Below are 23,930 nucleotides of genomic sequence, written 5' to 3'. Positions count from 1 at the left end.
AGGGTGGCATGCACTTGGGTGTCTCAGCTACTTGGGAAGCTGATGCAGAAGGATCTCTTGATTGTGGAAGTTTGAGGTTGCAGTGAGCTATGATGATGCCAGGACACTTTAGCCCAGGCAACAGAGTGAAACACTGTCTCAGAATAAATAAATAAATGAAAGAATTGGTGAATGAACTAATGGATTTGAGGCGGTACCTTCTAGAAAGTTAGATCTTGATGCGTTATGTCCTGTGTAGCTACTAATTATTTTCTGTCTTAATATTTATCTCTTTTATGCATTTTTAAACTTTGAAATGGACCCTTGAGAGAATTAAAGTATCGCAGAGAGCTCTGATGGCCCAATTTTATAAATGGAAAACTAAAGGACATTTGTCTCTAGCAGACCTGTACTACAAGAAATGAAAAATAAAAAAGAAAATAGCTTGGTGTTGTGGTGAGTGCCTATAGTCCCAGGAGGCTGAGGCAAGAGGATGACTTGAGCACAGGAGTTTGAAGTTGCAGTTGAATGTTGAAAGCAAAATTTATAATCCAAGCAGTCTGGGAGGCCAAGGTGGGTGGATTGCCTGAGCTCAGGAGTTCAAGACAAGCCTGAGCAAGAGTGAGACCCTGTCTCTTAATAAAAAAGAAAATAGCTTGGTGTTGTGGTGAGTGCCTATAGTCCCAAGTACTAGGGAGGCTGAGGCAAGAGGATTACTTGAGCGCAGGAGTTTGAAGTCGTTGTGAATGTTTTATAACAAACTTGTTAACATACAGAGTTATAAAATGAATTATAAAAATGAATTATAAAACATTAACTTTTAAATCAGCAGTTCCGGTTATAAAGGAGGACCAGATTTGAACTAATATATTGGACATAACAAAAAATAAATAAATAAAGAGATGAGGCGTATTTAGGTACAGTTTAGAACCATAAGGACTATCCTTGGGAAAGCAGGCCTTGACATTCATACAGTCTGAAACCTGAGATAAACTCTTAAAAGCAAACAGAGAAAAGGTTGCTTTACATACAAAAGAACAATAATTTGAATACCAGCACTTTCTCATCAGCAAACAGATGACAGAAGACTGTACAACATCATTGAAAAAGCTGAAATTATCAGCCCATCCTGAATTCTATGTCCAGTGGAAATGTCCTTCAGGAATAATGATGACATTAAGACAATTTTATAAATGGAAAACTAAGGGACATTTGTCTCTAGCAGACCTGTACTACAAGAAATGATAATGGAAATTATTGGCGTGAAAAACAAATGATACACAACCCTTAGGTATTCAGGAGCAAGTGAAAACATCACAAATGATAGATATCTGGGTAGAAATAAAAGACTATTTTTACCTGTTTACGTTCTTTAAAAAGATCTATGAATGTTGAAAGCAAAATTTATAATCCAAGCAGTCTAAGAGGCCAAGGCGGGTGAATTGCCTGAGTTCAGGAGTTCAAGACAAACCTGAGCAAGAGTGAGACCCTGTCTCTTAATAAAAAAGAAAATGGCTTGGTGTTGTGGTGAGTGCCTGTAGTCCCAAGTACTAGGGAAGCTGAGGCAAGAGGATTACTTGAGTGCAGGAGTTTGAAGTTGCTGTGAATTAGGACATCACAACACTCTACTGAGGGTGACAAAGTGAGGCTCTGTCTAAAAACAAAAAGAAAGAAAAAGAAAAGGAAAAGTATTATATTATCTTTGGGAATTTTCAGTGTATGCAGTGTAATATATATTTACATTGTGAGTATACAATAAAAATAGTATATAAAACTATAATTATGATATGTGTAGGAGGGGATGATTAAAAGGTCTTATATGTTTGCAAAATGGTATTTTACATGAGGACATATAGTTTATGGTTATTATTCTTAAAGATTAGAGATGTATATTGATCCTTAGAGAAGCCACCTAAAAATAAAATCATATAAATAAAATAAAATAGGTCATGACCCAATAGAAATCTTAAAATGGAATACTAACGAATATTTAAATTACAGTACAGCCTCCATAGTTGACCATTTCCCTACACTCAACACTTCCTTAAATTGACCTAACTTTCATAGACTGGATATCTACCACATGTACATATCAGTACAGTAGTTCCTTATGTTGACAAACTCTGTTATGTTAACAAGTTTGTTGTAGTCTCTTGGGTTACAGTCCCTAACAGAGGTTCTGCTGTATCTTTTTTGAACGGTAAGAAGGAAGAAACTCAAGGAACTTGTACAACAACAAACAGAGGCAACAGACAACCAAATAATAAAATTGTTGAATGAAATCTAGTACTAAGGTCTAAATGCTGCAATTAAAAGGCAGATATAAAACAACAAACTATAGTGACTACAAACATACAGTTTAGGTATAAAAACATAAATATTTTAAAATTAAATGAATAGAAACAATGATATTAGACAAACAGCATAAAAAGTAAGGAATTGTTATATATTAATAGCAAATAAGGTCACTTTTAAGACTGAGGATATTATTAGAGATAAAGACTAATAGTTCAGGCTTGGTGCCTATAGCTCCGTAGGTAGGGTGCCAGCCATATACACCCCAGCTGGTGGGTTTGAATCCAGCTCAGGCCTGCCAAACAACAACAACTGCAACCAAAAAATAGCCTGGTGTTGTGGTGGAAACCTTTAGTCCCAGCTACTTGGGAGGCTGAGGCAAGAGAATTGCTTAAGCCAAAGAGTTAAAGTTGCTGTGAGCCTTAACGCCATGGTACTCTACCGAGGGCAACATAGTGAGACTCTGTCTCAAAAAAATAAAAATAAATAAATAAATAAATTTAAATGACTTGAGTTCCTCACTGAAGAGACACAGGTTGGCTGATTGGATGAAAAAACACAAGCCATCTATATGCTATCTCCAGGAAATAAACCTAACCTTGAAGGACAAAAAAAGAAACTCAGGATGAAGGGTTGGAAAACAATATTTCAGACAAACGGAAATCAAAACAAAGGAGTTGTTTTCAGATACATATATCTGTAGTTGCATATAAAGCAACTAAAGTAAAAAAAGACAAAAATGGACACTTCATACTGGTCAAAGGAATAATACAAGAGGACATTTCAATTCTAAATATTTATGCACCAACTGGGTGCAGTGGCTCATGCCTTGTAATCCTAGTGGTTGGGAGGCTGAGGTCAGTAGATTGCTTGAGCTCAGGAGTTCAAGACCAGCCTGAGCAAGTCTGAGACCCCATCTCTAAAAAATAGACAGGCATTGTGGTGGGTACCTATCGTCTCAGCTACTTGGGAGGCTGAGGCAAAAGAATCATTTAAGCCCAAGAGTTCGAGGTTGCAGTGAGCTGTGATGCCATGGCACTCTACTGAGAGAGACAAAGTGGGAATCTGTCTCAAAAAAAAAAAAAAGAATTAAATCTACTTAGGAGTTTGAGGCAAGAGAATCACTGACACCCAAGTGTTTGAGGTTGCTGTGAGCTGTGACACCACAGCACTCTACCGAGGGAGACATAGTGAAACTTTGTCTCAAAAAAAAAAAGTTTCACTGAAATGTTCCACTGGTGGGTTCATATCAAGCCAGGGCCTGGCAAGCAACAATAACAACTACAACCAAAACGTAGCCGGGCATTGTGGTGGGCGCCGACCTACATGGGAGGCTGAGGCAAGAGAATCACTTAAGTCCAGAAGTTGGAGGTTGCTGTGAGCTGTGATGCAATAGGACTCTACCCAGGGCAACAGCTTGAGGCTCTATCTCAAAAAAAAAAAAAAAAAAATACATATATATATATATATATATGGACCAGAGAATGAATAATGTTTATTAGTGCAACAAAGTAACTATAACCAATAGTAAGTTATGATATACTTTTTCTCTGTTAAGACTTATTTATAGGGTGGCTCCTGTGGCTCAGTGAGTAGGGCGCCGGCCCCATATGGTGGCGGATTCAAACCCAGCCTCAGCCAGCTAAAACAGCAATGAGAATTGCAACAAAAAAATAGCCTGGCGTGTGGTAGGCGCCTGTAGTCCCAGCTACTCTGGAGGCTGAGGCAAGAGCATCGCTTAAGCCCAAGACTTTGAGGTTGCTATGAGCTGTGATGCCACGGAACTCTACCGAGGGCAATAAAGTGAGACTCTGCCAAAAAATAACTAAATAAATAAAAATAAAACAGAAAAATTAGCTGGGTATTGTGTGAGCACCTGTAGTCCCAGCTACTTAAGAGGCTTAGGCTGGAGGATCACTTGAGCCCAGGAGTTTGAGGTTGCTGTGAGCTTAGGCTGATGTACATGGTACTAGATCTAGCTTGGGCAACATGGTGAGACTCTGTCTCAAAAAAAAAAATTGAAATGTATCTGGTATATAATAGATGCTCAGAAAGAATTTCTGAAACAGAAAAAAATGACTAAATGAAAATGAAAGATGTGGCATGGGTATAGTGTAGTAATGAAGGATTTTAAGTTTAAAGACAAAAATCCCAGTAGATTCTCCACTTTGCTATATGCGCCATTATCATGTAAATAATAACTATTAACGTGCATTCAATTAAGCATGCTTTATTTAAGAGACTCCTGCTTCAAGCTGGTAAAAAGAAGCTACAGAGGGCGGTGCCTATGGCTCAAAGGAGTAGGGTGCTGGCCCTATATACCAGAGGGGCCGGTGCCGGCCAAAAAAAAAAAACTACAAAAAAAGAAGCTACAGAATGTTCATCCTTTGATACCTAATGATATAATCTATAACAATTTAGGAAAAAAGAAGAAAAAGGTAAGAACAGAAGAACAAGAAAAAAAAAAAAAAGAACAAAGTATTCACCAGAATCAACTAGAAATAACAAATAGGATAGAATCTCATTTCATAAATTTAAAAACATAGGTTCAGCTCCTGTAGCTCAGTGACTAGGGCACCCACCAGATACTCCAAGGCTGGAGGGTTTGAACCCGGCCCAGGGCTGCTAAATAACAATGACAACTACAACAAAAATAGCCAGGCGTGGGTGGCACCTATGGCTCAGTGGGTAGGGTGCAGGCCCCATATACTGAGGGTGGTGGGTTGTAACCTGACCCCAGCCAAATTGCAACAAAAAATAGCTGGGTGTTGTGGCAGGCACCTGTAGTCCTACTTGTGAGGCTGAGGCAAGAGAATCCCTTAAGCCCAAAAGTTTGAGGTTGCTGTGAGCTGTAACACCACGGCACTTTCCTAAGGATGACACAGTGAGACTCTGTCTCAAAATAAAATAAAATAAAAAATAAATTTAAAAACATGAGAGCCAAGGGAAGAAACAGAACATTTGCTGAATCATAGTAGGGTACCCAGCCCCATATCCTACACCTCAAAATCTGTGATCTTGAGAGTCATCATTATACACCTAAATAGTGGAAGAGTGGATGTATGGAGTCTTCTTACATTTTTCTTTTTCTTACTATATGAAAGTATTATAGAAACATCTGCTGAGAAAAGATGACTAAAAGCTGAAAGTTGAAGGATTAGGGCTGATTTCTTGGCAGAAGTGTAAATTCAAGAGTCTTGAATTGGGAGAATGATCTAAATTCCAGAGGCCTTCTCCCTATGGAAAGAAGGTACATTCCCTCCCCTGAGTGGATAGGGTAAGCCTCCCAGAAAATCAAGAACTGAACCCAATTCCTTGAACAGAAGCTGCACATAAAAGTTTCCACAAAGTTTCAGTTGATGAATTGTCTTCCTTCTTAACACTTTATCCACATCCAGACTAGGTTGCAACCATTTCACAAAATCGGCTTGTGTCACCTTGTTGCCAGATGATTTCTGTCGTTTGTTTTGCTTCTCAGAAGATAATTTGTCCCTCTTTGAATTATCTCTCTTCGTTAAATATATGGAGGTAGAAAGGGACATTACGAAAAATAATTGAGTTAATTCAGGCTAGGGATATTTTAAAGTCATTGACTATCAGTGACATTTTTGGTGAACTGTTCTGGTAAAACTGTAAACGTTTTCCAGACTAAGCACAAAATAATGTTTCCAGTATTTTTGTCTCCAAAGAAGCTAAGAAATATCATTCAGTGTTACACTCCTCAGAGTAAAAACATATATAACCACACAGTTGCCAAGTTTAATAAGCCAGCAGCAAAATAATAAATATTCTGTCTGGAGTGACAGCAGCATCAAGTTTGCAAAATTTCTTTAACATTTGATAGATTTGGACAATATAATATCAATATACAGTTTGAAAGCTCAGTTACTGTAATGTGCATGCTAATCAATAATTAGCTTTACAGTTGGATGGAAACCTATGTGAAGAGTATCAATGAACCTTTGATCTATATGTAGTGCATATATTAGGTAGAAGTGCTTGACAACTTATTCCTTTTGAATTTTTGAAAATTTTTGCAAAAATGAAAAGAGATCTTTAACAATTAGTTGGTGATTATTTATGAATTAATTTTCTGAAAATGGTATGTTGGGATCAGTATTCACAGATTAGCAGCTATAATACAAGAAAGAACATCTCTACACTAGTTAAAGAAATTACTCTTGAATTTTAATTCTCACACAGTACTATTTATTCCAGAGCATATTTGTCTGTAAACAATATGAAGTTTGGGCAGCACCTGTGGCTCAGTGGGTAGGGCGCTGGCCTCATATACCTCGAACCCAGTGGCAGGTTCGAACCTGGCCCTAGCCAAAATGCAACAAAAAAATAGTCGGGGGTTGTGGCAGGCGCCTGTAGTCCCAGCTACTCAGGAGGCTGAGGTAAGAGAATCGCCTAAGCCCAGGAGTTGGAGGTTGCTGTGAGCTGTGATATCACAGAACTCTACTGAGGGCGTAAAAGTGAGACTGTCTCTTAAAAAAGAAGAATGAAGTTTGATCTTGATTCAGTTGTTAAAGAAAGTGGTTTAGGGTGGCGCCTGTGGCTCAGTTGGTAGGGCGCCGGCCCCATATACCGAGGGTGGCGGGTTCAAACCTGGCCCCGGCTGAACTGCAAACCAAAAAATGGCTGGGCGTTGTGGCGGGCGCCTGTGGTCCCAGCTACTTGGGAGGCTGAGGCAGGAGAATCGCTTAAGCCCAGGAGTTGGAGGTTGCTGTGAGCTGTGTGATGCCATGGCACTCTACCGAGGGTGATAAAGTGAGACTCTGTCTCTACAAAAAAAAAAAATAAAGAAAGAAAGTGGTTTAAATTGTACTCCAGATTGAATTTTGGTCCTTAAATGTACCTTTTTTTTAAATTTTTTTAGAGTTCAGCTCTCACTGTAAAGACTTAGAGAGCTTTTCTATATTTCTTCTTTTTTTTTTGATTGTTTGGGATTCTTTGAGGTGAATCCACCTTTTTTAGAATGTCTTGAAAATAAATGGGCAGTGAATATAAAACTCTGATTTCTAAAGTAAAGCATGCTGGCAGTCAAGAAGGAAGGTAGCCATATGGATTTTTAAAATGAGATACGATATAAAACCTTCCTCATAACCCTAAAAAAGACCATTTCTGTGATTTCAGGACACTTGCCCAAATGTTATGTGTTAGTACTTTTAATACTGAAAGAATCAGAGCTAAATTATAAATGTTAATGCTAAAGATTATATATAAGGACAAACTATGATGCTAACAAGATTTATATATATATATATTTTTTTTTTTTTTTCAGTTTTTGGCCGGGGCTGGGTTTGAACCCTCCACCTCCTGCTTATGGGGCCAGCGCCCTACTCCTTTGAGCCACAGGCACTGCCCCCAACAAGATTTATATTATAGGAGGGACCTTGTAATAAATATATGCATTTGTCTGGGTATAGTGGCTCATGCCTGTAATCCTAGCACTCTGGGAGTCAGAGGTGGGTAGATTGCCTGAGTTCACAGGTTCAAGATCGGCCTGAGCCAGAGCGAGACCTCGTCTCTAAAAATAGCCAGGCATTGTGGATGGTGCCTGTAGTCCCAGCTACTTGGATGGCTGAGGCAAGAGAATCACTTAAGCCCAAAAATTTGAGGTTGCTGTGACACCAATACACTCTACTGAAGGCTACAAATTGAGATTGTCTTAAAAAAAAAACAAACATATATATACACACACACATACACATTCTTTTTACCTCATCTGCACTGAGAAAAGAAAAAGTGGTCATTGCTTTCTGAGTAAAATGTGTATTCATTGTACCTTGAATATTTATGCTTGAGTAATTATCACACTATTAGATATTGTGGGGTGTGAATGCTTCTCAGTTGGACTGTGCATGACATAACAGAGGTGTGCTGATAAATCTTTAAAAAACTCACTTTCTGGGAATAAAAATATATGCATATATACATATATAAATTTATAAATTTTATTGCTATGTAGCACAACTTATAAATAGTGATAATTAAATGCGTAATATTCTTTTGTAAAATCCTAGTGCTCTGGGAGTGCATAGTACTTCACGATGTAGATATACCATAATTCAATCATTTCACCCTGATGGACATTTGGATTATTTCTAGGCTTTTACTATTAACAATGCTTCAATAAATAATTTCCTATATACCTTTTTGTGTGTTTTTGTCAGTGTTGGTCAGATTTCTGTGAGTGAGATTTGCTAGTCAGGAATAAATACCTCTCCAGCATCCTGGAGCTTTAAAAAAAAAATGAAAAAGAAAAAAATAATAAATATATAAATAAGGATCTATGTAACTTGGTTACTTCTAAATTCTCCCTTGTTGGGGTTTTTCCATTTTCTAAGCCAAAAGGAAAAAAAAGGGAGGCTCAGTAACAGGCTATGTTGTGAAACTTTTGGATTTTTGCCAACTCAATGGATAAGAAATAGTATTTCAGTGATTCTTAATTTGCATTTATCTCATTATGAGCAAGGTTGTTAATGTTTTTATTTAATAGGCATTTGTTTTTTGTTTTTTGTAGAGACAGAGTCTTTCACAGTTCCAATCCCTGCACACCACACTCTCAAACCTTTGGGCTCCAGTGATCCTCCTGCCTCAGTTTCCTGAGTAGCTAGGAATACAGGCAGGCACCATTGTGCTTGGCTGCATTTTTTTTTCCCCTGTAAAATGCCTGTTTATATCTCTTGCCATTTTTGCCATCAGGTTGTTGGTCTTATTATTCTCTATTTTTAGATGCTTTTTTAATATAAAAGGTTATTAAATTATCTTGTAAGTTGTAAGTACTTTTTTATGGTGTCATTTGTCTTTATCCTGTGCTTGTGGTGGTGGTTTTTTGTTTTTTTGCTATACAAAGTTTTTAGTTTTATGAAGTGAGATTTACCAATCTATTTCACCTGCTTTTGACAACTGCAAGAAAAGTTTACTTTAATTAGTGAGTTCATCTACAATTTCTCCTAGTACTTGCATAAGTTCAATTTTTTATGTTAAAAAATGAAATACTTTATCTTAAAAAAAAAATTTTTATGTTAAAATGTCTGCTCTTTTTCAGATTTATTCTTGGAACAGATCTAAATTTATCCTTTCCTTATGAATACTAGTTATCTAAACACTACTTACTAAAAGGTCTCTTTTCTTCTTCACTGGTTTAAGATACAGCTTTTATCTATACTAAACTTCCATATGTACTTGGGCCAATTTCACAATTTCCTATTGTGTTTTATTGGTCTTTTATTCATGTTCCAATGCCAACTGTTAAGTTAGAAAGGTTTTATAACATTTTAATATCTGATATGATTGCTTCCCTCAAAGCTCTTATTTTTTCAAGGATTTCTTTGCTTAGTTCTGTTTCCAAATGAATTTTAGAACCAGTTTGTGCTTATAGCCAAGTTCTTAATCAGGAGTATCTATAAGAAGGACTTTTGAGTTTAAAAAAAAGAAAAGTATCTCACTCCGCGAAGATCCAGTGAATCTCTGGACATTAGGCATGGAAATATACTTTGCTGTTGTTGTTTGAGACAGAGTCTCAAGCTATTGCTTTGGGTAGAGTGCAGTGGCATCATAGCTCATAGCAACCTCCAACTCTTGGGCTCAAGTGATCTTCTTGCCTCAGTTTTCTATTTTAGTAGTGACTGAACTTGTGAGCTCAAGCTATACACCCACCTTGGCCTCCCAGAGTGCTAGGATTACAGGTTTGAGCCACCATGCCTGGCTGGGAAATATACATTTTGAAAAAGCTCTAAAGTTGGCTTGGCCTATAGCTCCAGCAGCTAGGGTGCCAGCCACATACACCAGAGCTGGCGGGTTCATATCCAGCCCAGGCCCACCAAACAACAATGACAACTATAACCAAAAAATAGCCGGGTGTTATGGTGGGCGTCTGTAGTCCCAGCTACTTGTGAGGCTGAGGCAACAGGATCACTTAAGCCCAAGAGTTTGAGGTTGCTGTGAGCTGTGCCACCACGGCACTCTACCCAGGGCGACAGCTTGAGACTCCATCTCAAAAAAAAAAAAAAAAGAAAAGAAAAGAAAAAGCTCTAAAGTTGATTCTGATCCCATTTTCTAAAGAGGCATGTAAAGTGTAATATTTAAGTGGTAGTTCCAGACTACTTTATAATTTGTTTTACCTTATGTATTCTGGATCATAGTTAAGGATTCCAGCATCTACTCAGTTCTCTAAGCTAGAAATTTCTCTAGTCCTCCTTCACTCCTTTATTTTTAGTTGGTCACCAATTTGAAATTTTACTTTCAAAAATATCTGACTCAAAATTTCCAATGCTACTGTCTCTTACCATCTTTCTCTTGGATTGTTAAGCAGACTCTAATACAATACTCTTTAACATTTGCATTGCCTATATGTTATTGTTCCCTCAAAACAAGGTAATCACGTCACTTCTTTGCTAACCTTTTTTTGTCTCAGGATAAATGCAACCATCTTACTATGGTACATTAGGTCTCTCACTCTCAGGTCCTAGACTCCTTTTATGGCCTTCATACCTGATTCCTGACTTTACTCAAAGCATGTTCTTCCTATACCTCATTTCTCAGTAGTGGATGGATGTCTGACCTAGGAGCTCTCCATATTTACACTTACGGTTTCTTTCACTTAGAATACCACCCCCCTAAACACACACAATCATCTTTGCCTGATAAGCTGAGATGCAGTTCAAATGGCATCTCTTTGATAAATCTTTTTTAGTCTCCCAATTAGTTGTTCTATCCTCTATTCCCACAAAACTTTATATGTTTATAATGTGATTTATATGATTGTTCTAATCTCTAAGGAATTTCACACTTTCAACATCAATCAGAATGTGAGCTTTTCATGTTTTTCCAGCCTCTAGCAGTGCATAGCATATAGCAAGCACTCAAATGTTTGTTCAGTGAATCAAAATAAAGCTTCATTAGTCTGTAGTGACTGAAACAGAAACAAGATATGACAGTGGACAGCTTGTTATACTGTTGATATCTCTGTTTTGCTTTATAGTCAGGCTTTCTAAACTTTGTTCCCTGTATATGGCAATTCTTTACTCTTTGAGGAACCATTTATAAGACCTATCTCTATACATATATATTTATTTATTTATTTATTTTTTTGTAGAGACAGAGTCTCACTTTATGGCCCTCGGTAGAGTGCTGTGGCCTCACACAGCTCACAGCAACCTCCAACTCCTGGGCTTAAGCGATTCTCTTGCCTCAGCCTCCCGAGTAGCTGGGACCACAGGCGCCTGCCACAACGCCCGGCTATACATATATATTTAAAAAGTTTTTATTTCCCAGTATTATATTAGGCAATTTTTCAAACATACAATACAGTTGAAAGAATCATACTGTGGTCAGCCATTCACCCACCACATACCTTTCATTATTTTTTTCTTCTTCACATGTTGGGAATTTGTTTATAGGGAGATTACAAATTTTGTGCCCCTCATCACAATGACTCCAGATTCCTGTTGGGTATGTTATAAACAGAAGAGCCATTTTTCAGGCCCCTTGCTCTGACCACACCCGTCATTAAAGAAGTTTTGTCTTTGTCCTCAAAGCAGATGCTGCTTTATAGAAGAAAGTGCAATAATTTAGTGGCACAGTTAGACTGTGGGGTAGGTAAATAGATATTTCAAATAGAATTTCAGAGTTAATTATCATTAAAATTATTATCTATCTGCTTAATCACTAAATTCTTTCACAATTATGTACATTATGAGTACATAATGTACCTAAGTACTTATTTAGCTGAAGATCATGAGTAGGAGAGACTAAGTCTATGGGAGTTATTTTGTAAGTATACTAATTCTTTTCTCTAATTTCTCCCCATTAACTCTATGATCATGTTGCAATTTCTTTTTTTTTTTTTTTGAGAGAGAGTCTCGCTATGTCACCTTCAGTAGAGTACCGTGACATCCCAGCTCATAGCAACCTTAAACTCTTGGGCTTAAGTGATTCTCTTGCCTCAGCATCTCAAGTAGCTGGGACTATAGGTGCCTGCCACAACACCCAGCTATTTTTTTGTTGTAGTTGTCATTGTTGTTTGGCAGGTGCAGGCAGGTTCAAACCCACCAGTCCTGGTGTATGTGGCTGGTGCTTTAGCTGCTGAGCTATGGGCGCCGAGCCGTATGTTGCAATTTCTGAAATGATCAAGTGTGATACCATGAAAAAAGGGAAGGAGGGCAATGCATGTAGGTCAGTGGGTAGGGCGCCAGCCACATACACCAAGGCTGGCATGTTTGAAAAAAAAAAAAAGAGAAAGAAAAAAGGGAAGGAATCATATTTAAGAAACATATAAGCACAACTTCATAGAGGATATCAAATACTTGGGATAATTCAAGTTTAAATTTCCAGGACACTTATTTTAAAAAGCAGTTTGTAAGTATAAATTGAATAATTAATAAACTTGAATTATCAAGTAATATCAACTTACTTTAAAGTTATATTTTAATATAAAATTAAGGCTTTTATGATTTTTTGAAATACAGAAATTCATTTTAAAGCCTATCTATATGAGTTTTGTATTTATCAACTATTTTGTTAATTATTGATTTCCATCTAATTTTATTTCAACTTTGAGAATGTCACAAAAAACGTTTCCCAGGGCAGTACCTGTGGCTCAGTGAGTAGGGCACCGGCCCCATATATGGAGGGTGGCAGGTTCAAACCTGGTCACCAGCCAAACTGCAACAAAAAAGTAGCTGGGCGTTGTGGTGGGCACCTATAGTCCCAGCTACTTCGGAGGCTGAAGCAAGAGAATCACCTGAGCCCAGAATTTGGGGGTTGCTGTGAGCTGCGTGACGCCACGGCACTCTACTGAGGGCGACAAGTGAAATTCTGTCCCTTAAAAAAAAAAAAAATTCCCAAACTATATACAAAGCTTGACAAAAATAAAAATGTAGTTTTTAAAAAGATTAAAAACAAGTCTTTCATAATCACCACTTTTCTTCTTTATTCCAACCTTATAATAAGACTTTTTTTTTTTTGAGACAGAGTTTCACTGTGTCATCCTCAGTGGTACCATGGCATCTCAGCTCACAGCAACTTCCAACTCTTGGGCTTAAGCGATTCTCTTGTCTGAGCCTCCCACGTAGCTGGGACTATAGCGCAACAATGCTCAGCTATTTTTCTGTTGCAGTTGTCATTGTTGTTTAGCATGTCCAGGCCAGGCTCACTCCCTCCCCCTCAACCCCACATGTGGCTGGCACCCCAAACCACTGTGCTACGGGCCTTGAGCCTCTTTTTTTTTTTTTTTTTTGAGACAGAGTCTCACTTTGTTGCCCTCAGTAGAGTGCTGTAGCATCATGGCTCACAGCAACCTCAAACTCTTAGGCATAAGCAATTCTTTCGCCTCAGCCTCCCAAGTACCTGGGACTACAGGCACCTGCCATAACACCCAGCTATTTTTTTAGAGATGAGGTCTTGCTCTGGCTCAGGCTGGTTTGGAACTCATTAGCTCAGGCAATCCACCTGCCTCAGCCTCCCAGAGTGCTAGGATTACAGGCGTGAGCCACCATGCCTGGCAATGATTAAGTCTTTATTTCTTCTAAGTTACTTCAACATACAATCAAGGAAAAGGCAACTTTCTGTTGTATGTGACCCCTCAAATTGAAATTATATATACATATATATAATGGTTCTAAAAAATCTTGAATGATATGAGTTTTTATATGGTATTTTAATGACTTTCATTACATAGTTACCATTTTTTCATTGACTAAGCATATTTCCACAATTTAAATTAATGAATTTTATTATATCAAATCTTCCTCCCATAGGTTTCTTTCTAAAAATCAAGCAGTGTAAATTATACATCCTTATGAAACCCATTGTTTGGAAAACCAATGTATCACATGCAAGCCCAGTTACTATTTCAAAATTTTATTGGAACTAAAAACTAGATGTTTGTACTATATTATTTGAAATAATTTTATTAAATTTTCTTTTCTTAATTATTCAAATTACAGTGTGCTACTTTATTTCAAGAGAAATCTATTTTAAGAGAATTACTTAAAAAAATTTATATATATTCATGGGGTACAAGCACAGTTTTGCTATGTTGATATGTTACATTGTGGTAAAAGAGAATTCTTTATGAAAATTGAGACAATTTGAATCTAGCACTTTTTTCCTATTTCAAAATCATATATTCTCAACAGTAATGCCAATGATTATGGAATATCAGACTGTTAAAATATTAATATTCAATACTTTATATATAGATATATCAGTTAATTCTTTTAGTTTCAAATATTTAAAAGTATTATTTATTTGAATAATGACCACCACTACAAAACAATGCATCAACTTTTTTGTATATGACTTGGGATGGAAGTCTAAATGCTAGCATTCATGTTTATACTTTAACCTGTATTTTTCCTCTGTATTATTAGTAAATTTTGAGATTGTAGAACTTTTGACCCAGTCATACACATACAGAGGTTGGATTCTGAGTTAATTAAATATGAGTTAATAATATATTATAAGGAAATTATTGTCCTTATTACAGTTATTAGGTAGTTACTCAAATTATAGCTTGAAAGGAATGCAGAACATGGAAAACTCAGATTAAATTATGCATTTGAACCTTAGGCCAGTTTTTACTGTAGAGACAGTTTGCTGCTAGAAGAGAAATTGTATGTCATTGAAATTAAATGCTTTTCTGGGGATGGAAGATTCCAGTTTTTAATGAAATTACTGAGTGTGGTGTAGTGAAATGATTAAAATCTGTATTCCGGGAATGTGGCAGGGAAAAAAAATCAATAAGTGCTAGCACAGCTTTGCTGCTCAATGTGAATCCTGAAAATGAAATAAACTACTACAAAAATAATAATTAAAAACATATCAGCACATTAATTTATTTAGCATCTAGTCTCCTGAGACATCATCTTCACTAATTTTTAGCATACATTTTACTACGTAATGAGCAGCCTTCTTTTCAGATATCCCTATTAGACAGGCAGTATTTCTGCCCTTCCCCCAGTGCTACTGCATTGCAATCATTGTACTTGCACTTATTATGTTACAAATGACCGAGGTAAGGCTGACATTCTCAGTGCAAGCAAAAAGACCTAGTCTGCCAAGCTTTTTTTTTTCCCTAATGAAGCAGCTTTGTGAAATCTCCCCATGTGTTAATACTAATGAAGATCCTCCAGCACAATTAAAATCACAGCCAGTGGCTGAAGAGGAAACATAAAACAAAAGCATCTTTTATGATACATTTATCCAAATACATATGTATAAAATATACATATATGGTCAAATTATGACCCTATAGCTTAATTTGTACATTCTTTTCATCCTGAAAATTAAATTATGTAATTTTTAATGGTAAGAACTTAGATACTTTGTTGGGTCTGAAGGAAATAACGCTACTTCAATGAAGTTAAAAAATTACCTATCATGGGTAGTAAAGTGTTATCAAGGTTAAGGCTTTTTAAGAAATGGTTTTTAGGAAGCTATAGGATGGGGTGCAGGAAGGGATGGGGTGTACTTTACCTTTATTTAACTTGATTTGTTGCAGGATGTGGTAATTGGGGTTAGGGGAGTGGAAAGATAAAAAACAGAAAGTTGGAAGAGATTTTGGGGGTAGACAAATAGCATAACCTCGTATGTAGTTTAAACGTGGAGCGATGGGATACCAGTCTTGTTCATAACTTAATTTGTTTTTAAATGTTCAATTCCTACAATTAGCTATGCTTTTGTAATAAGTATACCTCTCAGAAACTGGCGGGGCCGGGGGCGGCGGGACTATACAGATTGCCTTTAAAGTTTGTACTTCTAACTTTAAACGACTTGTTATTTTAACATCTTTCATTTAAATTTTATTTTAACACAATGCATAAACATTACAGCTAGTTTAATTTGAACTTAAAAGGGCAAAAGCATTTTACCCTGGGACCATCTTGCGTCCTGCTTTTTATTTTCAGTACCTAATATCTAAAAATTCTCGACATATTGAGTTGGTTTGTAGACTTCAACAGAATTGAGTTTAGGAACAAAAAAAGTTTAGGTGAATATGGTTACCCTGTGCTCCTTATTCTGTTTTCATTTTCAAAAAATTAAGTTACCCTGTTTTCGGTTCTCTATTCTTTTAAAAACAAAACAAAACATTTTAAGTTTCTTAACTTTTTTCTGGGACAAGGAACGGGATAAACTCAAAGCTATAGGATTCTTGGAAAGAAGCAACCCCCCCCCCTTGCCTTCTTTAGGAGCTGATAGGTCATTTATTATTGGAACAGAAATGGTATAAACAATTCTCTCTCCTTTTTCCCTTGTTAACAGCAACTTTCATTGTTAGAGGAGAGAGAGAAGCCTTGTTGGTTGACGTCACTTGGTTCATGAAGCCTTCGCCTAGAAGTGAAGCTGCTGAACAAACCTTGAGAAGAATCATCTCCTGCTTCAATCTGCTGCTGGATAGGAACTAATCAGAGAGAGAGAGGCGGAAGACGGAGAAGGAAGGAGTAAAGGGCTTTCCCGATCAGAAATCTCACCTCCACTCCAACTCTCTTTATACTTTTTTTGCAGAAATAGTAATACAAATAAGGAGGTGGTAGGGTTCCCAAAAATCTTTACCTTCGACCATCGGGGGAAGGCAAATATTTTATCCACTGCAACTCTCAGTTCGAAAGTAAAGGTGAGTTTAAAATCCTCGGGTGTGAGGGGTGAGGGTGAAGAAAATTCCAAATGTTAAAATGCCGGTGGAAAGAGAAAAGGAGAAACTACGCTCCGGCGAGCGGAGGACTCCGGAGTGGCTTATCTGGAGGCGCCCGCCCTGTTAGCCCTGCTCGCCCTGCCGCCGCTGTTTACCCTCGCCGGTCGGTGTGTCTCTTTGTTGTGCTGGCTGGAAGGCTGGGGTGGTTCTTGGGGTCCTGAGTGGAGTTTGAGGGAGGAGGATGCCGAGATGTGCGGTCCTAGGCAGGAGGTGGGGGGTGCGGCCTCAGGACAACGTAAACTTTATTCCTGGCAGCCGGTGCGGGACTTCGGTCTAGTAGGGTCGCGGGCCATGCTTCCCCCAGCCCGGGCTGGCGCTGCCGCCGCCAGTCCACCTCCTTTGTGCCGGCCGCCTTTCTCGGCCGCCCGGCTTCGCGTCTCCTTCCTCCTCCCCTTCGGCTTCTAGCGCTCGGGTCGCTGCCAACAGTTTTGGGTCTTAAAAAACCCACCTCTGTCAGCATTTGCGATCCCCGTTCCTATATTCCGGAATATCCTCTGCTCCCCCACTCTCGGCTGGGGTAGTTTCAAGATTGCTCCCCAACACCCCACCCCCGTCCGCCTACTGCTGCCCTTTTTTGCCTCCGCCCCCTCTTTCCCCTTGGACTGACGAGCTACGTCTGCCGCCCCTACTCCCCAATTCGGGCCTCTTGCTGTCTCGGTGTAGATAGACTCTAGTCTGGAGTTCCCTGAAAATGAGCGGAGGTGGGGGGTGGGGCACACGGGACTGGGGAAAGACCGGGATACCTGGGAAGGTCTGTGTCAGAACCGAGAAGGTTTGAGGAACACTGCTTCTGCTGTAATGACTGTGAACTGGACTCTACCTAGTAGCTCTTCCCGGGGAACCGCCGCCTGCTCGAAACTCCAGCTTCCCTCTTTTTAATCTTCTTGTCGCTCCCCTCCCCCTTTCTCTTTCGCAGCTCCCCACCCCTTAAAGTAGTTCCAAGAACCCCAGAATTGGGATTTGGGAAGGGAAGGAAATGTTTGAAGAGTCAGAGCTGGCCCTGCTGTTTGGGAGATTGTTTTCTTCTTTTCTTTCTGTCTCTGTATTTATCTTTTGTGTGTTGCTTCCTTATAAAGAGGGAAGCAGCTGCGGTCCTTGGCCGAGTTGTTGAAATTTATCCCTTTGTGTATATTACAATATCCTCCATTTTTTTCCTGCCCTCTAAACAACAAGCGTTTCGCCATCTTGGGCAATTTTAATTCCCAAGTCCCTATCTTTTTTATTTTTAAGGAAGGGAGAAAAGCCTCAGAAAGGCAAAAAGTGATAAGGTTCAAAGTTTAGGGATTGTTCAGGGGGACCAATGACGTCATGTAAACTTTATCGAGAAATTTTCCCAAGAGTAAATTTTTTGCATAATTTCCCCACTTTTAAAAGAATTGTGTAACTTACAGGTTAACGATTAAGTCATATAGCTTATTTTTACGGTTTTTGCTTTCAAAAACCAGTCGGCAAAGTCTGCACATTTTATGTTTTGCTAACAGGTGGAAAATTATGTGCAAAAAAATGGTATAAACTTTTTGGTGTTATTTGGTATTTGCCTAGTTCTTGTATACGTGTTTTTTATTCTTTAAAGATTTTAAATGTTATTTGTAATCAGTATATTCCTTTTATTTGTTCAACTCTCCCCTATAGATTTTTCTTTAATTAGCGTGGTTACTATTTACCTACGCTTATTTTTGATAGTTTCTTTTTTATAATTAAATGTTATTTTTTTGTATATTTCTTTACATTTTTGAAAAGATAGAACTATTGAAATTTCCTCTAGGTACTGGGTACTTTTAAATTTTTAAATTTAGTAGCAGATACTAAGTCAAACAATTAGCAAGAATGTAAATAGGGCAGAATTGATTTTAAATATGTTTTATAATATCTGGCTATAAACTGTCAGCCATTGTGAAAACGATAAACAATAAAAAAAGAACTAGTGTTTTAATTCGCTTCTGTAAAATAGTTGTTCGTCTCACAAAAGTTGGGTTTGGTCACATGACCAAACTTAATGATACACTGACTAGTATTTAAATAAGTGGCACTATAAATTGGGAATGTGGAATTCTGTCTCCTATAGTCATTTTCAGTCAGCATATTTACATTTCTTCTAACAAGGACATGAAACTGTCTGTATTTAATTTGCATTCTCTTTGTCTTCTCCGTGGGGGAAAAACATTGACTACAATTAACTTTAAAAAAAGCCAATAGAAATAATTCTGAATACATTGAAAATGTTTGTCTAACACATAAAAACTTATGTTTTAAGTGTTATGTTTTTATTTCTGTAGCAGTCTTCATTGGTCTTATCTGCTATTTATCCAGGAATTTGCTTTATGTAAAATGCTATATAGAAAGCTTGACTGACTTGAATGTCTGCCATCTATGTGAATTGTAGGTAGGTGAAAAATGTTTAAATAGTTAAAAGCACATAGAACAGATGGTTCTAAATTTTACATGCAACAAAGGACTAGAAGATTTGGCAGATTATAAATGGCAAGCAACAGAGGATAAGCAGTTTAAGAAAATGTTAAGTACATTTGATGTCTCACACCTATTGTAAACACTGTACATATTATTGTCACGACTGCTGAATAATTTTAGACAATATTAAGACATTACTTCAGATAGAAAAAAGTAAGATTTTTATAAATGTTTGAAATGTGTGGTTGAATGTAAAATTATTTTAAGCCTATATGATGAATGTGTATTTTTTAAAGAAAATCAGATTGTGTGCTTTAAAAACAGGAAGTTATTTATCAGAACTTAATATTGCTGTGTTCATATAATGCTTTAGAGAGAAACAGGAGTGGGTGCATATTTTAAAATCCAGATAATATCTTTAGGTGTTCTTATATGTTAAACTAGTACTATAGTAACATTTACTCTTGTAAGCACTAATGAAAAAATATTTTTCATTGTCCAGTCTTAGAAATGCATTCATTAGAATGCTATTGGCATCATTTATTTAATACTTATTTTAAAAAGAAAGGATATATTTTAGTTTTCATTTTTGAATTTTGTATATAACATGATATACATTTTACTTGAACATAATTTACTCTGAATGTTTTTAAACGTAAAGATTTTAATGTACTTTTTGTCTTTCTGGAAGAATTTCTTATTTAACTGTATTTAACGTTTTCAAAAATTTAGAATAACAGTATTCAACTTGGTAGAAATTTGTTTTTATTTTTTGAAGCCATTCATTCAAAATGGGTTAAGACTGTATTAGAAACCTTGGAATTTTAATTCTGTTGCCCTTTCTCCCATTTCTTTGTTTGCATGTTTATTATAGAACTGCAGTGTAAAGGAGCAGATGTTTTGCCAAACATCCTGATGTGTTGCTTTTTCTTATGGGAGTGCATAACTGTTCCTTCTGATGCATCAACTTGACAGCTGGTTGATTTCATGGAGCTGCTTAGAAGCCATTAGTGGTGTCATTGAATTGAAACAGAACAGTCACTCCCAGCTTGAACTGCAATTGTTAATGTCTTTGTTGCTACTTTTGTGTTACTATACAAGATGTAGGATATCACTGTTGTGTGAAAGTTCAAGATTTCTGTCTTACCTTCTTGAATATGTTGAAACCTCATTACTTTTAGGTTTAAAGATTTTGCAAAGGGATTTTAAGTTGTAGTTTCTGAGATTTTTTAACTAGTTATAGTTAGAACTACCAAAAATAGAAATAAGACTTAACACAAAATAATATAATGAATTTGACTCTTAAATTCTGACAGTTTTAATTATTTTTAATATACTTGCTTCCTGAGGTATTAATTAAATTACCTAGTTAAGTATTTTAAGTTTTTTATTACATAAAATCAAATATTTGTACCATGATGTTTTAACAATATTGTGCTTTATTTAATAAATATTGACTCATTTGGTTAAATGTTTCTTTAAACTTTCATTGCAAGAGATAACCAGAAGAGAAAAGAAATAATAGGCAGGGAAAATAGGCAGTTTTGTGTTTCATTTTCCTTTATAATGAGGCAAAATTCACAACACCTATGATCTAAAATATTTTCTAGTAGCTACTTAGTAATTTTTTTAAATTGAAATTATATTCTTATTGTTATAACAACTTTTATTGATAGCTTCAGCTTTATACGATGGTATAAAATTGTACCCCATTGGTGCCTAAGTGTTTACTACTTTTTCTAATTATTTGATTTGTTTTTTGCTGGGAGGAGAGATGGAAAGGAGGAAGAATAAAGAATGATAACCAACAGAGAAAAATACATTTTTAAAAATGTGAAAACCTTTAGGATGATAAAATTTAAGGATATAATGTAGTTTATTGATACTATGTTAAAAAGACTTTTTAGTCCCAATCTTTGTAGATTTGTATGTAGATATATTAGGTGTGTAAATAATAATTCATACAGCATACAATTTATGACATTTAAAATAGTTTGCCACTTTAAAAAAAAATGCTGCAATGGGAAGTTGATCAAAATATATCATGTGTATGAGACTTCCTGTGTAATATAAATAGTTAACACAATGATATATTTTTGAGTGATTCCAAAATTATGGTTTTCTAAAATTATAAGTTTATGGAGACACTTTCCTTTTAAAAGTCCTACATTACTGTGATTAAAGCTAAGATTTATATTCAGGTAAATGTTTTCTCAACCCTTTGTTCATAATAGCATACAGCTCCTTAAAAAGAAAGTCACTCTATTACTTTAGACTGTGACTCAATTTTAAGGAAATATATTTACTGATTTTTGTGTCAAGGCAGATATTGATACAAATCAAATTATGGTAAATTGGATGTATGTTAAATATAAGCTATTTTTTAAAAAAGGAATCTCAATGCTTAGCCCATTCTTAAAGAGATAATATAGTCTGAATTGTAGTACAAATAAGCATTCTGTAATTTTAAGTATAAATTTTCAGGCATTGGGTTTCTTATAGGAAGGTAATTCTGACCAGAAATGTCATATAAATTTAAACTTTTTGATTCATAATTTTCCTGTTGACAGTACTACCTTTGAAATTATGAGCAATAAATATATTTAATTCATTTCCTATTACATACAGAGTTATAGTGGCAGCATCTTTGTTGAAAGCAGGAAAATTAAATGAATTTACATGACTTTTAAATCTATTTTGAGTGCTCTTTGATTTGGAAATCATACTAGAGTTTGAAATGTAAAATATTTAATATAGATGTTTGTAAGTTAAACATTAGGTTTTTTAAATTAATAGGCTTTTATAAGAATATGAAGTGAAATAGTTTTAATCTCGTATTTAAATTTTTACTATAAAAGGGTATTTCAGTTTGTTTTTAAACAAAGTTAATACTTTTAAAATAGTTTTTATAATTTATAAAATTTGACTTCAGCTTTTCAATGCCTTTCATTCAAATAATATTTTTAGTATTGGTGATGATAATAATGAAAGGAATATATGAACCTTTATTAATTTAGTGGGTGCACATGTGTGCATGGGTACATGTGAAAAAGGAACATTTGATGTGAAGATAATTATTGCATTGATACTTCAGCTATGTGTAGAGATAATTGTGTGTTTTTCGTGTTTTCTCCTCTTAACACTTTTCCACAAACGTGCACTCATTAATCAAAGACAGTGCACTCCTGCTGAGGGCAGAGAGGTTCATCAAATTGGCAGTCAGTTTGGTGTAAAGAACGGTGTACTGAAGCTCTTAACTCACTAGGACATAAATAAATCTAAGGTCTTTGTATGCAAACCCTGGAGGTTAATACTGTATAATTCAGTGTCCTGTCTTTGTTTTTATGATTGATGTTTTTAAATGTTTCAAGCTTGGTGAAAGTCTTCTAGTAGGTCAGGTCTGACAATCTGATTGGTTGTAGTAAGAAAGCATTAGGTTGTCAGAAGGACTTTGAGTATGCTGCAGAGATTTTGATTTTTTTTTTTTTCTACCAGATCATTGTCATATTGCTTGAGCTGTTATAGGAATGTACCAATGATTGACATTCCCTGCTGTGATAATGGACCTAGTGCATGAAATGCCAATAGTTGGGTCCTATTTGTTCCTAAGCTTACTGCTATTTGTATCCTTAACAGAGCTAACATGTAAAACAAGCAAAACTACTGGGATTTCTCTGTAGAAATAGTGCTGGGATTTGGCTTTAACATGAATTGGTTGCATATTCATAATTTAAGAACAGCTGGTTACAGCAAGCACATAGTCATTTGCAAGCTATTATAAACCATTCCACTCACACATGGAGCCTGTGCTTGGTGATTTTTTTTTTTTTTTTAATTGATCTACCTGCATTTAAAATCTGGTCACTGCTGCTGCAGAAGCTCTTCATTTTAGCTATATTTGCAACACAGAACAGCTTCAATTTTAAATATTTAATTTAAACTTAATGCTGAATAAAATGAAAAAGCTTAGAAGGAAATAAATGTAGAAGTTATGTCTTCCTATCATATATTTAATCTTGGAACCAGCCAACCAAACAAGTCTAAATTATACAACTATTACAATTTTTGTATAATATCTTTTATGATTTTTGTCCATAGATGAATGAACTATCTTTGATTTTAAAATATTGGTAATTATATTTTACTAGTTACACATAGTTTTGGGAAACAACATTGATAGTAGATTGTGATTAATTACTCTATAAAACAATGTCATCTAATACGTAGAAAAGTGGTAGTACTTTTAGCTTATGAGTTGTATAAGGCAAGATAGGAAAATTGACAGGACTTCGTAATTGGATCAGAATAATGCTAATCCTAAAACTATAAAGCTACTCTAATTTTTAAGAAGGAATCAAATGAAGAGTCTCCTTTGCTTTTTGGGTCACTTCTGGAATATTAAGCACAGCTATGCTTTTACAGTATTTAAATAGCATATATAAGTTAGTCCAGTTATAATAGTGTCCTGCATGTCCTCAATAGTGACTATACGGAGAGAGGAGAAAAACCTCTTTATTCTAAGCTTTGATTGAGAAGAGTAAGA

The 23,930-nt window shown here is 36.1% G+C and overlaps 1 protein-coding gene and 1 non-coding gene across 17 annotated transcripts in view; one reads left to right on the top strand and one right to left on the bottom strand.

Annotated features, from left to right (window-relative positions):
* Positions 1–11,661: 11,661 nt before the first annotated feature.
* Positions 11,662–11,790, bottom strand: LOC128591080 (small nucleolar RNA SNORA11). Its single transcript, XR_008381514.1, has one exon. It is a non-coding gene; the product is annotated as a small nucleolar RNA SNORA11 (small nucleolar RNA).
* Positions 11,791–14,202: 2,412 nt separating this feature from the next.
* The window catches only part of BAZ2B (bromodomain adjacent to zinc finger domain 2B), a 303,102-nt gene continuing 293,374 nt past the window's right edge, over positions 14,203–23,930 (top strand). For 13 of the 16 annotated variants that reach the window (XM_053596953.1, XM_053596957.1, XM_053596946.1 and 10 more), the window contains exon 1: positions 14,208–16,900. The gene's annotated coding sequence lies outside the window, so the exon portion shown is untranslated. Of the gene's footprint in view, positions 16,901–23,930 lie in introns of all 16 variants that reach the window. The other 3 variants (XM_053596960.1, XM_053596959.1, XM_053596961.1) reach the window with 2 other exon arrangements.

The sequence above is a fragment of the Nycticebus coucang genome, chromosome 7 (assembly GCF_027406575.1).
Source record: "Nycticebus coucang isolate mNycCou1 chromosome 7, mNycCou1.pri, whole genome shotgun sequence".
Classification (NCBI taxonomy): Eukaryota; Metazoa; Chordata; class Mammalia; order Primates; family Lorisidae; genus Nycticebus; species Nycticebus coucang.
This window is presented reverse-complemented; position numbering and strand designations above follow the sequence as displayed.